The sequence below is a fragment of the Ambystoma mexicanum genome, chromosome 11 (genome assembly GCF_040938575.1).
Source record: "Ambystoma mexicanum isolate Mex_15411 chromosome 11, UKY_AmexF1_1, whole genome shotgun sequence".
Classification (NCBI taxonomy): Eukaryota; Metazoa; Chordata; class Amphibia; order Caudata; family Ambystomatidae; genus Ambystoma; species Ambystoma mexicanum.
Genome location: NC_090934.1, coordinates 105,443,609 through 105,460,128, shown reverse-complemented (window position 1 = coordinate 105,460,128; position 16,520 = coordinate 105,443,609).

The window sequence follows — 16,520 nt, the reverse complement described above, 5'->3', positions numbered from 1 at the left end:
CACACCATCCCCATGCCTACTACCCCCCACACTACCCAATCCTGCTCACCACAAACCTACCCCATTCTTGCCTACACCCACCTCACAACACCCAACTCCATACCTGCTTACACCAATCCTAAACCTCACCTGCCAAACCCCACTACACACCTGCTGATTTGCAACCTCCCTTATCCTATGACGGCCAAGTCCACCTTAGACAACTCCTGGCTACTCCAACCCTACCCTACACCAACTGATTCCCACGTCACAACCCCAAACCGACATACACCACCCTACACCATCCGGTCTTAACCGCCCCACTCCTCAACTCTCTAGCCCATTTTAGCCCAAACCTGCATATGCCACCCTACCCCATGCCTGCCTAGGCATACCTACAACATGCCTGCATACACCTACCCCAGGCCTACCTACACACATCCTATTGTGTCACCTCTCTGTCCCATCCACCAACCCCAGCTCTTCCCTGTCAACCTCACCAGCTCTTCCCCCCAACCATGCTCCCCACCCAAGCTCACCACTAAAATCACGAGAACCACTTTTACAGAAATCCCTACATACTCATAAAGTGCCCTGCATGTCTACAAGTTAGTGTTTGCTGTCACACACTATTAGTGTTAAACATAGTAAAAATACTTCTGTACACTGCAGTGAACTTACATCATCTCAACTAGTATCATTATATGTCTTCAAACACTAACTTGCAGGCATCCATGGAATAACTGGTTATATAGGGTCTAAATCGTTTCTGCATGCACTAAACAACTACAAACACCAAATCTATATGCTTTGCTAGATCCCAGCAGGGGGTCCTCTCTGCACTTCCAATGGCCGTTCTTATAGTCTTGGAAGCCGTCACCAATATGCTCCCAACCCTGCAATGACATTTCAGGAAGTGACATTACAAAACGTGTTATTCTAGTGACAATAGTTTTAAAAAGAGCCTTGGATGGTTAAATCACAGGAGTTGCGAATCAATCCGCAAGGTGCGAAGGTAACCATAAAGGATATGATATGATATGATCGTTTATTTATATAGCGCCTATACACAATGTGTTTCAACGCGCTGGATAGCATTGGAAGCCCTGGTGAGACCAATATGGCGTCCCTTTGCTTAAATAGGAAGGCGTAGCCTGTTTAACAGGAATGTACTGCTCATGCTGTGGAGATGGAGTCCCTGCCGCTGTAGAGATTCCTCTGTACAGTCCCTTATAACCGCTGTGCAGTGGTAGAAGTGCTCCGAAAAAGGAAGTGGCACAGTGGTCTTGGCATTTGTTTACAGTGTTAAAGGCAAAGTCGACATGATGAGTGTTCTTATACAGGGTTACGGGCATTTGTACAGACAGCAAGGACATGTTTTCTTAGTGTTGCATTGCATTTATTCTTGATGGGCAGGGGCATTTGTGTATCCTATAATGGCATGTTTTCTTACTGTGGAATTGGCTGGATTTTTACGGCCAATAAGAACAAAGCCAACATGATGAGTGTTCTTATGTGGTAATGCTTACAAATAGAATTGCACCAGGGTGAAATTGTTTTTTTAACACTGGCAAAATACTTAATTCTAGTGGACCAAAGGCATCAAGAAAATGTGCATTGTTGGTGACTTGGCATCTAATGTCGTTTTTTAATGGATTGTTTTCAGGTCTTACCGTACAATACTAGTTGTACACTGTGCAGCATTTTTTTTTCAGATTTAAAGTGTGCTGTAAAACATACCATGTTAACCCTGAATAAGCCCCAAGGTTGGTTTGGGCTCCCTTGCCACACTCAGCCACTCCTGCACATTAGGCCAGGAGCAGAACAAACTACCTCCCCTCTGCAGACTCTCCTTAGGTTTTGCCCAACTACATCAACTGCAGGCCCCACTTGTTAAACAAGTCTGGTCTCCAAAAGTGCCTCTTCTGGCTTCATTTTCAGTGGGGAATGAATATAGGGGAAGCCTGGCGTGCTGCCTAGGCTCTTTATGTAAAAAAAAGCCTCATCTGTACACTGATCCGCATAGTAGCGGGGAGCTGGAAATATTAAAAAAAAAAAAAAAACAGCTGCGCGCTCTGTCGTTTAAAGAGCACAGTCCAGTCCCACCTTTTTGATCATTGCCGCTTCGACCCCTGCTGAAGAGAAGACCCACCAGCTCCAGCATTCTGCAGGGATGTCAGTGGACAAAAAATAAGTGGCCCGGTTTCTCTGAGGGTTCCGCCATTAGCACTTCTGCAGCCAACAAACCAGTGGTAGAAGTGCTCCGAAAAAAGTAGTGGAACTACGGTCTCGGCGGGGGAGAAAGTAAGTGGCTGGGGCATTGCAATAGTCTAAGTGACTAGTAAATAAGGTTCGTATTAGAACTTCACACTTGCACAAGGACATGAATGGTCAAATCCTCTGTATAGAATGGTGAATATGGTTGTAAAAAGTAGAGGAATGGCAAACAGAAAAAAACAAAAGTGATGGAACACCGCTCCCGACCGTTCCCGCTCACTTCGATCACTGCAGTGGTGGAGATCAGAGACGGAAATCACAGTCCCACTGAAGTCACTGCGGCTCCTCCGTGTTAGTCCTCTCCATGTGCCTCCTTTTATGCATTCGTTATGTCTCCTTTTATGAATTCTTTGATGGATTTAAATGCGCTGTATAATTGAGTATGTGGCAGCTTACCGCCAACACCCCCTCCTCCCCACGCCCCACTGCCTCATTTATAAAACATAAAGCACAATGGGAATGATAAACTGTTTAAATAGCATTTCAGTAACACTTTAATTTACTTTTCCTTAATAAGGATGTAATTGTCAGCCGGCGATTTTACTATTGCGAGTGTTTCATTGGCACCAGACTTTTAATGGCACAAACTAATCTCCCACTGCCTGCTTCCATTTAATTAACTTGCAGTCATAGCTCTTGGGCTGCCAGGGCCAGAACAGGGCAGCAAAGAATGAGCTTAGTGCCATGTCAAATCTGCTTCAAATGGGACCTTAGAGAGGGCCGGGGTGAGCCCCTTCAAAGAGGCTGTGCAGCTAAAGCATTGCCGCCTTCCCTGCACATACAATGGCAATTTAATGAACATGCAACGACACAGACGGCCTAAATAATTGTGGTGTGGAAGGTTGCCCAGAGCAGTGCCAGGGGTCCAGAATAATTCAAAACCTTCCAACCATCACTTTTTTTGGTTATCCTTTAATTAAGATATGCATATATGACAAACATAAAGACTTATAGATTTTGTTTTATAGATTGTTTTATGCAGCGATGATGCCATATGCAATATCATCATTGATAATATTCGTGAGGTCATACATGGTGTATGATTTGGTTTCACAAGTAGGCTTATTTAGAGTGCTACTTTTGCACCGCTAGACCTGTCAACGAAGGCCTACACCCTCCGCTGGCTGTGCATGACAGTACATTGTTGGACCGTGCCGTATGTGCCGAAGCAGCGTAACCTCAGCACATGTTACCAAGGCAGAGCCACGTCTGATGTTGGAGACACCGATTCCACCTGCTGCCACCGCTGTCAGAATTGACTTGGCCATCACCTGTTTGTGGACCAACTTCAGACTAAAGTGATATCAAACCCCTTCCAGTGTTGGTCCAATTGCGGGTAGTATTAATGCCATGGCCACTGCTGTACGTGCTCACACAAACTTCCATCTACACAAGAGCCCATTCATAGAAGCCCTCCAGACAGTAGAAGTGGAAGCCAGAACAGGCACAGGTAGCAACCTAATTGCTACGGCAAATAATAAAGTTGTGTGTCACGACCTCATGTTTTACTGACACAGAATTGAGGGTGCTGGTTGCCAAAAGTATGCCAGTACAGGCATCTTGAACTGAGGTGCATACATTGAGTCCCAGTGAAAAGAGGGACATGTTGATGATAATAGTGAATTCCTTGAATGTCCTGTCCACTTTGCCAAGCAACAAAGAGGATCTATGCAAGAGGTTGAATAACCTCAACCATGCCATGCAGATGAAAATGTCCAAGAAGCCAATGACAGCACAGGTGAGGAGGGCCAGGAACTATAACATGGGCCACCTAGGAGCAGGAAACCCCACCAATAATAGAACGGCAAAGTGACAGCCTGCCAATATGAGTTCATCCAAGAGGCCACATGGCAGGATGATGCCGCTGAACAAAAGCATCTGGCACAAGAAAGGGTCCAACTTCAGCTCAAGCAGCGCGGCCAGCGCCTCACATTCCAGGATAACACCCAGGCAGCTCTGAACAGGCATGCTGCAACTCTCATGACACAAGCTGTTCAGGGAGAATCGTAAACAGTCCATGAAAGGCAGGAAAGGGCTGCTGTGATAGAATGGAGGACTTGCTTCCTCAGACAGATCACATGTGCTCTGTGTGAGATGGGGCATGCACCAGAACATGTTCCACTGTATGGTGGCCACGGACTGGATCAGGAGCGGCTGACATCTGTGTTGGATTGGCAGTGCCAATCCCTGCAAAGGGCACTGCTGCAGCAAGCACAGCACCCCACCTTATACTAGTGCAGCATGAAATCACACGAGAGCTGACCCGAACCTGGAACTGCTAAACTGCCACATCGTGTGACAATTCAGCAGAGGCCCTGTCTGTTTGCAGAATACTCAAGAAATTAGGTTTGCAAAAAAGAGAGAGGATGCAAACGATGCAGAGTGCGTGGGAGCAGGCCGCCAACCCCTGTAGATCATACAGTGTGCATGGAGAATTGCTACCACCAGATGGCTGGTGTGGACAGAGCACACCATTGGAGCATCACACGTCCCTTCAAGAGGCACCTTTTCGTTCATAGCGACATGGTATTGTATTTTACAGTTATCCCCATATAGGAGCCAACAGGCACATGGTGTTATGCACTAAACACATTTCTAACACCAGACAGGGAAGTAGGGTAGCGGCAACAATTGTTGTGCGAGTCCCAATGTCCACGCACAACTTGGCAATGTGTGTTTTCCCAGTTATGTGCGATGCCAGTGTACCCTGTGATTTCAGGTGTAGCCATGCAAACATGTGTGTGATTATCACCAGTGGAGTAACTTTGCTGAAAAAGTTGGGGGGACATGACAAGTGAAGAACATGTGCCCCAGCCAAATGAATGGGGACAAAATGATGTGCCATTAAAGTTGGGGGGGACAAACACCCCTGTCCTCCCCTAAAATGACGCCCATGATTAACACGCCCCTGGGTGGCAACTACATTGAGTGGCACTCTGCTACCTTCCAGAGGTAGCCATGAATCAATGCCTGCCTCTAGGTGTTGTAGTCATCTGGGTGTGTGGGTGATTTCTGATCCATTGTTTCCTCTGCTGCGTCTTGTACATCCTCAATAGTTCCCCCTTCACTCGGTGGTGTTGATACATCCCTGTGCATGGTGATGTTGTGTCCGTTGCAGCACAGCAGAATGACACCACTTGTTCTGGTGTGTGCATGAGTGAGCCTACAGGAAAGTGCAAGCAACGCCATCAGTTCTGAAGAAACGTTGCATCACGGGGCGTGTATTCATGTGAACTTTGTTGTCGCTGTGTCTGCTGCTTTTTGAGGATTCTGCGAAAGGGGCAGAAGCCATGGTCTGCATGGATAGGCGGCATCACACGTGGGAATAGAGGGGCACTCCCGTGGATAGATCAGCGTGAGTTTGACACATGCTCGTGGTTAAAACGTGTGCAGCCTGCTTTAGGTGTTCTGATTCAGCCATGTTCTCCTGTTGGCAAGCTGTGCATTAAATGTGGCACATTTCTGCTCTGCATCTATCCCCTCTGCCTACCAGAGGCCACCGCCGTCGCACCCGATGACGAAATGTGGCTCTTAGAAAGCAACACGTGTGGCGGGTATCCTAAATGGGGTAGCCTCCTGACGATACCAATAATCTGAACAGCTGTAGGAGGGTGCTTACTGCCAAAGTCTTCTACCGTTCTAAATAACTTTGCAGCATGGCACACGTGCCTATAATGCTCACATCAATGCATTTAATCGTAACACACCTGGATGAGGGGACAACTCAGCCCATTGATGTTTGAACCTGCCACATTTAGAGTACACATATGCTGCCCACACATCCTCAAACATTAAAGAAGAAAACACCCACATACCTCCACCACAGCAGAAACCTAAAACCACAATTGCCCACGCACACAAAAAAATACCGAACTAAACAAAACACACTCAAGACAACTAAACCAATTATACACAAACATCCCACACACACACTCCTACAACAAACACCACCTAACCCGTACCAATTAAAAATAGACCCAGCACAGTGACCGTTTTTTTCCGAACTGAAGCTACGAACAGCACATGAAAGCTCTCTACTGCTTTCCCTCTCTATCCCACTAAGGAGGCCCTCTCAACCCTCCTTCCTTTTCAGACCCGCAGAGCGCCTGGAGACTATGAAAATGACAGCTGGATGCAGTATAAATCACAATAACACAACATAACATATCTCTAATCAAGTGGGTACTGGGTGGCCACAAGTAGTCTGGGCAGTATGCAACTTCAACCACATTGGAAAATGCTTAAGAGGTGCCACACCATACATCACTTTGAACGCTGGAGGACTTCTAAACGTATTGCTAACCTGACTGTGTCACCATGTAATGAAGTGATATGCTGTAGCAACACTTCGGTCAGAAACAATGTTATTGTGCACTGCAGGCCCTTTTAGTAATGGACATACATAGTAGAGTGCTTTTTAGTTTAGTTTATTTATTATATAGCGCAACATGCCCGTAGGCTTCAGTGCGCTAACAAAAGAGAAAAACAGTAATACAAAAATATAAAATGAAAATACATAACAGGAACAGCAAAACAGGAAAAAGTGCAAAGATATACATGACAATGTACAAAATCAGTTCATAATAATTTGTAGCCTAGAATATGGGGACATGTTCTGCAAGTTTGTATTTTTGTTCTAAAACAGCGGTAAGCTACTTAGTCCACATCCTATAATAATACAGTCTGTATTGCTTAGGGAGCACGGGTTATCATTCTGTAAGCACCGAAGGACTCTCAGATCTTGGATTCTAACACAATTATGTCACACTTGTTGATTAAGACAGGCTAAGATTTTTTTTTAAGCGTCTCCCTGGACTCATAGGTTTATCAACATTGGCAAGAATAATGTTTCTAGCATCCATGGCGAAACTCCTTAAAGTAGGGTCAGCTATTCTTGTCATACAGGATTTGTTTAAGCAAATATCCTTTGAAAGGGAAGGATCAGATAAAGTAACCAATTAAGCAGGTATTGAAGTACCGCCAGAAAGGATTTCACCCACTGAGCCAAGGACAGGCTTGGATACCTGAGGATTTGTTCCTCTACAAGAAGACTCTTCTGAGCTTGTTTGGCAACCTTGATGAACCTGATTCTGGGTATAAGGCGTTTGGCAGGATTTTTCTTCGCTGGTGGGCACAGTTTGACAAGATTTACCCATGCTCGGCAGGTGTCCAATGGAAGTTTTGAAAGCCAGAGGAACAACCCAAGCACGAAAATCTTCAACATTTAAACATGCATCAAGATCCCGCATGATATGCTACTTAAAAATCCACCAAACCTCTGAAGTATTCAGGTCGCCATGCACCATTAGGACCTTCAGAGGTAACTTCCCCTGTCACCTCTCCTGTTTTTCCAACAGGGACATCTTAATATTGCTACACATCACTAGCGTGAAGACATTTAACCACTGAAAAAGAAACAGTGGTTTTGCCCATCCTGGGCCTGAAGGTTTTATCTACACTGTGAGGGCAGACCTCAACAGCAAGCAAACCCAATGAGCTATCTGAACTGTAGGGAAAAGGGAGGGGTAGATGTGGATGATTAGTGACCAGTGCTCTGTTCGCACTGACTGTAGGTGGATGGTGGTCTTGAACATGACACAGGATCTTTAGTTATATTAAAATGTGTTTTTAATCAATGTGTTTATGTTGAGGCCTACATGAGCTTGATAGGGAAGGGGGCTGGTGATCGTATGCTGCGAGGCAACCCTAAACCATCAAGGGGACAACCCTGAAACAGCCCTGCTGTCTTGAAGACTGCTGGCCCACTCTGCAAACGACTGACCTGTTCAAATGCCAGTCCACCCCAGGCTCAGATACATGTACATTAACCCACAGAGCTATCTTCCATAGCAGATAGTTAGAATCATGCAAAGTATAAAGAATTACTGGATTTCCTGTCTGGCTAGAGCAACCTCCCTTAACTCTGCGCCTAGCTCTTTCAGCGTGACGTAGCCCTGGTGACGATCATCTGCTCTCCGATGAGGAGAGAGTGCATCACCATGGATTCACGGTTATGTGTCAACCTTTTTTTAAAAGCTAGTGCAACTGCGTGAGTTGGGAAAGAGTTGCTGAATTCAGCGTTTAGGAGCTTATTGATGTTTCCTACTGCTAGGGTTATGGATTTTTTTTGGCACTTCTGTGCTGCATTACATTTTTAGTTTTGGCTATATAGTGGCACTTGGTGCCACCTATAAGGCAACACTAATATGTTGGAGTACAGCTAGGGAGAGATGGCATGAGGGGGGGACCTAATGTTTGTTGTTGTTGTTTGGTTATTTCCCCATTCATTGACTGCCTATGGCCATGCTAATCACTATGGCCATTCCCACCAACTTACTACCCCTACCCGCCCAAAACGCACCCTCATCGGATCTATTTGAGCTACTTTTTTCAAGCCTTGCTATCAAGTTTTGCGTTCAAAGTGAATGCCAGTTTTTTTTTGTTTTCTTTCAAAGCAGTCTTTGATGCTGTAAACGCCCTACTGGTGTAATAACAATGTCTCTTCCAGGTCTGGCTTAATCAATTTTGCAATCATCTTGTGGGATGCATTTAAAGGCCCTAAACAGAAATTCCTTTCACCTGAAAAACCGTATTTAAACACTGCCACCAAAAACGGCCATGCTTTGCTTACCCTGTGACATGAGTGGCAAGCAGTTGAACATTGTAACCCAAAAACGGCCCTGTGTTGCTTTTATTTCACCTACATAACAAGAAGTTATGCACTGTATTCCAAAGCGGCCCTGCACTGCTTTTGACAAGAAGTATACACTGCATTTTTAAAAATCAGCGTTGTTTTACACGAGGGGCAATTCAACACCACAACCAGACACAGCTTTTGCTTTCCATTTCAATTGAACAGCAGCCCTTGAAACACTGCAAATGAAAAACGGCTTGGTTTTTCTTTTGTTCATGTCAAATCAGAGAACCGGGTGGAAGGGTGCCTACCCCTCATTGCCAATGGACCAACAGCAAATGCAAACTTGCTCAAAAAGGAGATATTAAAGCATTCTGTGAGATACAAGACAGGAATTCAAAGATCAGACCAAAAAAAAGGGCTTGCACATGTGTGAAAAATAAAAAATGACTTTAAAAGGCCACAGTGAAATGATAGCACTGCTCGCACAGAAATGTCAGGAAAAATGCTGTGGGGAGAGGGGGGTTTGACTAAAGCAATGTACATTAAGTTTCCACCCACAAGACTTCAGTCACCTTTGAAGAGGCACAGAATACCGGAAAAAACAGTTTGGGCTAAGGCAGAAAACTTCACAATTAAAAGCCCTGCTTTCCACTGGAAGTCGCACCTACCAACTAACCAGCACGCAGTCAAATGTGATGTTATTGAGAGCGTCACAATTCCCAGTTCTGCCAGACTTGAAGGCGGAGGCTCAGGGATTTCAAAGAAAGCAAGTGTGGCTAAAGCTTGACTAGGAGATGTGAGCTCCATCCTGCACCCACTACCAAGAACAAACTGACAACTTCTAAGGGGGTATAAACATCTCTGGTCACCGGCTGTGGAGGATGACGCCCCCCTGCCAAAGAGGAGGACAGATTCTCCCCATTGACATTAAAGGACTGATTTCATTTTTAGGCATTTTTCGCAGCATTTAGAATGAGAAATAATTTTGTTTTATGCTATGTTTTTATGTAATTTCCAGGTGGTTTTAAATAGATAACATGAATTTTTCTAGGACTTTGGAGACTGAAACGGCCAATTAGAACAGTTTTCTGGGTGAGCTAAACCTGGGAAAAATTTGACAATTGGTGAAAGAAGGACAATGAAATCATGAACAAGGTTGATAAATTGAAGATTTATAACTGTTATACATTTTGTGAAAAGGACAAAAATGTGCCACGGCCCATGCTACATCGTACAGAGTTGGCGTTTGGTTTAACAATACCCTATGACCAATTAAAACAACGTATCGTATGCATAAATCCAGGGCTAATAGAATTATGAAGTTATGAGACATAACTTTATTTTGTCAAAAAGTGGCCAAGAGAACAAAGAATAGTAATAAATGCAAACAGACAGATGGTGCTCTCTTTCCCCTGAACCAATCATGCCAGGGGCAGAGAGAGGAATGCTAAACTGTCCTATCCAAGCAATAGGGGTAATTACAGAGTAATCCCCCTAGATTGCTAAGTGTGTGATGTCATTTGAGCTATATAAGGGGGACTGTACTAAGTCAGAGGAAGGCAAACACACAAATCCGGGGAGACAGGAGACAAAGGCTGTACCTTACCATCTTTGAGAGTGCAGTGACAAGACCCCTTGCTTAGCTGTCCAGAGTGTCCTGAAAGATCCATCTGGCTTTCCAGAATCCCAAACCAAGGCTTACTGCAAAAGTAGCAAATAAACCCAGCCCTAAGTTGTATAAGCTTTTCCTTTTGTAGCACTGCACCCAATAATTCCCCTATTGAAAACCCCACATTATGATATAATTTTTAGAACGCGCTTACTAACCAGAGGTTTCTAAGCACGGACCTGGGGATCGAACCTGTGGTGCTCCATGTTGTTTTGCTTCCAAGGGGAGCATGTTGCCCCTGAGCTATCGTACTGAGACCTTGCTAGTGTAATTCAGTCACCTTCCTATAGAAGAATCTGTGTTTAGCCTGTATATGTTAGCATATTCCCTTTACTAAACCTCTCAGTGTGTAAACCATTAACCACATTGTCCCTAGTGTCTTTCTTTAATTATTATAGTCATTAAAGTGTTGCCTCAAAGATTTAGTCGCCTTGTGACTGAAAAAAGAGTTGTCCATGTATTGTGTGCATCACCACACAAATTACTATTTTGCATCTGTCCTATTGAAACCACAAACCGGAGTCCCATTGAGAGCACACCCTTTTGCCTACCTATTGATCTGTTATGTGCCTCTGTCCTTGTCATTGAAAACCAATTTTCCTTTTCTGAGCTAAAACACTTCTCTGAGCTGCCAGTCATTATAAATCCAGTGTAAACCGAATTTCCATTTGCCGTTGTGTGTTTCCCTTTTGCATTTTCTTTCTCCCAAAACTGATTTTTCCATTTCATTTCTACGTTGCCCTGGGGAGCTGATTAGTATTATCTCAGCTTCCCTATCCCCCAAGTGTAAGCAACACAAATTTCCTGTCATTCTGTTACCTAGCATTTGTGAGTAATAATCAAAATCCCATTCTGCCACTTTCCTCCAACAACAGGTTTTCACTTCTTTGCTAGCTTCCCATCTTGGGATGGTGGGCTTTACCCCAAATCTGATGTTCTCTCTCTACTTCTACTCCTACTCCTTGCCACTGCCTTCCATTCAAAGGAATCAAGTTAGCTGATTGCTTGGGGGTTGGTGTTGCAGGGGGGAATGCTAAACCACTGGTGTTATCTCTTTAGAAAATAATAATTTTTCATTGTTGCCATTAAAGATTGTGTGAATTGTAACAGGCTATCGTAACCGAACTGTTTTGTAGAGATTAGTGCATTTGTGATACCACAACATTGGTGGCTGTGAAATTGTTTGATTTTCCATTTGCATTAAATAATAAATTAATAAATATCTTATTGATACACACCGTCCTCATTCCTGGTCCATCGTGACACGAGTGCTTTGGAGGTTGGGTGCAAGACAGGTTGGAGGCCTACACAAAGAAAAAAGTACCCGCTGTTTATTAAAAATAAAAGTGCTTTATTGTACGCCACATTCATTGTCGAGGAAGGAGTGCCTGGCTGGAGTGTGCCGTGTAATAAAATCGTGACAATATGCCCAGGTATGTGTACCATTTTGCAGCTTCTGGCATTAATGGCAAGTTAGTACCATTATGGTTATGCCTGACAAATACCTTCCCCATGTCTCCACAAAAGCCAAAACTGTTGGCATTGCCAATGATTGCTGCATTTTTATTATGAGAATGTGCTTTTTTATTCCTCTATGGCTGTCCAGTTCACGCATATAAAAAATAAAATAGCAAGGCTCCCAATCCATACCATTCAGCTGTTCTGCAGCATGTCTGTCAGTCATTAGCCCATTCCATATTGAATAAATCAGTATTTGCACAGGCAATAGCTTACAATCTTGGCACAAGTAAGAACAAAAATAGCGGGGGACTCAAGATATGATATGATATGATATGATATATGATATGATATGATATGATATGGCATTTGTAACGCGCCTATACACAAATGTTTCAAGGCGCGATGAGGCAGGGAGGGGGGAACAAGGGGAAGACAGACAACGATCCTACTAGGCCAGGTGTCATTCAGACCGCACAAGTGCAGGGGTAGGGGGAAGGGAAACGTGCAAGGGGGAAGTGCAGTACAAGTAAGTAGAATAAAGTAAATAAATAGGGCCAGCTGGTGGCAAGTGCAAGGTAAGTGCAGACAAGTGCTGGGAAAGGGGGGGCTGTAGGGATACAGAGACAGTCCCTCAGTGCAGGGGTTGCCAGGGAGGCAGTGCAAGAGGAGAGTGGCTGGGCCCAGGACCGAGGTCGGTGAGAGTGGCCCAGTTGCAGATTCGGTGCAGATTCAGTCGGGAATTAGCAGGGGAGAGGGAGAGAGAAAGCAGAAGCAAAGAGGAAGGTTTTGAGGTGCTTCCGGAACCGGAGATGGTTCTCAAGTTTCAGGGAGGCAGGAAGGCTGTTCCAGAGGGAGGCCCCTGCCACGGTGAGAGATCTACCCCCAGCTCGTTGCTTCGAGAAGCGGCTGACCCTGAGGGAGTTGAAGATGGATGAGCGAAGGGCTCGGGAAGGAAGATATTTAGGAAGAGAGAGTTGAAGGTATTTAGGCCCCAGAAGGCCTTGTGGACAATGCAGAGGGTTTGGAACTTAATCCTCGCAGCCACTGGGAGCCAGTGTAGAGATTTCAGTCCTGGAGAGATACGGTCCCTGGGCTTGAGGCCAAGGACAAGTCTCGCAGTTCTGTTCTAGATGAGTTGCAGGGGGCGGAGAGTGGAGGCAGGCAGATTAAGATAGAGGCTGTTACAGTAGTCCTGCTTCGAGAGAACCAGGGCTCGGGAGACAGTGAGCTTCTGGGGGAAGGAGAGGAAGGGAAGAATACCTCTGAGGAGGTGCAGCTGGTAGTGTGACTTCTTAGAGACGTCAGATATATGAGGAGAGAAGGAGAGTGTGGAGTCGAAGATGACCCCAAGGTTTTTTGCCTTGCAGGTAGGAGCAGGAGGAGGGCCAAGCGAGGCTGGCCAGAGAGCTACAGGGAAGGAGGGAGTGGGTGTGCCGATGAGTAGAATCTCAGTCTTACTAGCATTAAGGCAGAGGTCATTGGCGGCACACCATTCCTGGATGGCAGACAGACAGTCAGAGATGAGGGAAGGAGAGGAGGAGGCTGAGGGTAGCCTGAAAATGAGCTGGGTGTCGTCCGCATAGCACTGAAAGTAGGGGCAGAGAGCGGCTATGCAGTGGACAAGGAGTGCCAGATACTGGTTGAACAGCCAGGGAGAGAGATTAGATCCCTGGGGAACACCACAGGTGGAGAAAAAGATGTCAGAGAGGAAGGACCCAAGTTGGACCTGGGAGGGTCGATTGGAAAGGAAAGAGGTCAGCCACGCCAGAGCCTGACCAGTGATACCCAGGTTATCACAGAGACGGTTGAGCAGGATGGCATGGTTGACAGTGTCAAAGGCAGAAGAGAGATCGAGCAGAATGAGAACACAAGGAGTGTTGGAGTCGAGGTTCAAGAGCAGGTCCTCACGGATGGTCAGGAGAGCAGTTTCCATGCTTCTGGCCGCTCTGAAGCCAGATTGATGGTCATGGAGACTACCAACAGTTTCAGCATGGAGGTTAAGCTGGGAGATGCCAAGTTTCTCCAGGAGCTTGCCCAGGAAGGGAATGATGGAGATTGGGCGATATCTAGCCGGGCAGGAGGGGTCGGAAGAGGGTTTCTTAAGAAGAGGGTGCACAAGGGAGTGCTTGAGGGGGGATGGGAAGACTCCAGAGGCGAAGGAGTGGTTGCAAAAGTCAGCCAGGGCAGGAGCCAGGGAGTCGATGTGGTCCTTGATAGTTTTGGAGGAACAGGGGTGAACCTGTTTAGACGAGACTTTCATAGATCGGACTTGTCTGGAAACCTTGTCAGCAGAAAAAAGTGGAAAGGCAGAGAAGGAGGGAGGACGGGTGGCTGCACAAGGGCCAGAGGAAGAGCCTGGAAGAGAGGGATTGAGGTGATAGGAGGAGAGTGAGGACAGGATGTCCTGAGTTTTTTAGATGAATTGAGAGGCCAGTGCAGTGCAGAGGGCCTGGGAGGGGACAGGAGAGGTAGAGACTGCAGCAGGGTTGGCAAGCTCCTTGCAGATTTTAAAGAGTTCAGCCGAGTTGTTGGATGCCGCAGAGATGCGGGCTTGGATAAGGGCTCTCTTTTTGGTGAGAACGGAGAGACAGTATTGCCTTTGGAGCAGGCGGCAGGCCAGTTTATCAGAGGATGAACACGAAGCACGCCATTTCCTCTCAGCCACCCTGCACTTGCGTTTTAGGGTGACGAGATCCAAGTCATACCAGGAGTTGCATTTGGCTTTGGGCTTCAGGCGGATTCTCATGACAGGGGCAAGGATATCAAGAGTATCAGATATACCAGAGTGGAGCATGGAGAGGGCTGTGTCAGGGTGGGAGTCAGCCGAAGGGGAAGGGGGGGGCGAGAAGGTGGCAGCGAAAGCCTCAACTGACACGCGGTTCATGGGTCGGATGACCGAGAAGGTGGGTGGCAATGATGAGGGTGGCTTTGCCTGTGGGGTAGGGAGGGTGAGGTGGGGGGTACAGATCAGAGGTACGCCCTGCGGAGGTGTAGAAGAAGGAGGTGAAGAAGGAGCACGAGAGGGGACAGGGAGGGAGTTTAGAGGCAAGGTAGCCGAGGACAGAGGAGGGGGGACAGCGGGAGAGGAAACAAAGTTGATGAGACGAGGGAAGTGTCTATCAAAGAGGTGAAGGTTGGCCTGAGGACCTTGGACCAAGACGGTCCCATTAGCGTAGATATTAATGATGGCCTTAGAGGAGCGGAAGGGGGCCAAGAGGACATCCCAACGGGTGCCACCATTAATGGGAGCAGAGGAAAAAGGAGAGAGCACAGAGACCATATGAAGGTTCCATAGGTCAGGTGAAGGCACGAAAAAGAGGATGTCAGTGAGAGTTTCCTTAGAGCAGGCACTAGTGTACGTGTCAGCGATAGGGAGGCCTGGGTTGGAGACCAGGATGTCCTTTTTAAACTTTTTCCTACCAGATTTAGTGAGGAGAGCAGGATAGTCAATGGAGAAGCAGTTAGAGAAGATAGGCGAGATAGAGAGCACCATGGAGTAGGAGGGAGTGGGGGGGGGGAGACAGACGATGCGAGAGCCCGCAGACAGGAATAGAGCGGCAAGCACAGGTTTACCACAATTCAGAACAACAACAGTAATGCGTATTAGGTACACAGAGGAGAGCCCACCTAAGTTTGAGAATCCTGCGAGGGGAGAAAGACCCTAGTTTACCACATTTCAGGACAACAACAGTAATGCATATTAGGTACACAGTGGAGAGCCCACCTAAGTTTGAGAATCCTGCGAGGGGAGAAAAACCCTAGTTTACCACATTTCAGGACAACAACAGTAATGCGTATTAGGTACACAGTGGAGAGCCCACCTAAGTTTGAGAATCCTGCGAGGGGAGAAAAACCCTAGTTTACCACATTTCAGAACAACAACAGTAATGCGTATTAGGTACACAGTGGAGAGCCCACCTAAGTTTGAGAATCGTGCGATGGGAGAAAAACCCTAGTTTACCACATTTCAGAACAACAACAGCAACAGTAATGCATATTAGGTACACAGTGGAGAGCCCACCTAAGTTTGAGAATCCTGCGAGGAGAGAAAAACTCTAGTTTACCACATTTCAGGACAACAACAGTAATGCGTATTAGGTACACAGTGGAGAGCCCACCTAAGTTTGAGAATCCTGCGAGGGGAGAAAAACCCTAGTTTACCACATTTCAGAACAACAACAGTAATGCGTATTAGGTACACAGTGGAGAGCCCACCTAAGTTTGAGAATCCTGCGAGGGGAGAAAAACCCTAGTTTACCACATTTCAGAACAACAACAGCAACAGTAATGCGTATTAGGTACACAGTGGAGAGCCCACCTAAGTTTGAGAATCCTGCGAGGGGAGAAAAACCCTAGTTTACCACATTTCAGGACAACAACAGTAATGCGTATTAGGTACACAGTGGAGAGACCACCTAAGTTTGAGAATCCTGCGAGGGGAGAAAAACCCTAGTTTACCACATTTCAGAACAACAACAGCAACAGTAATGCGTATTA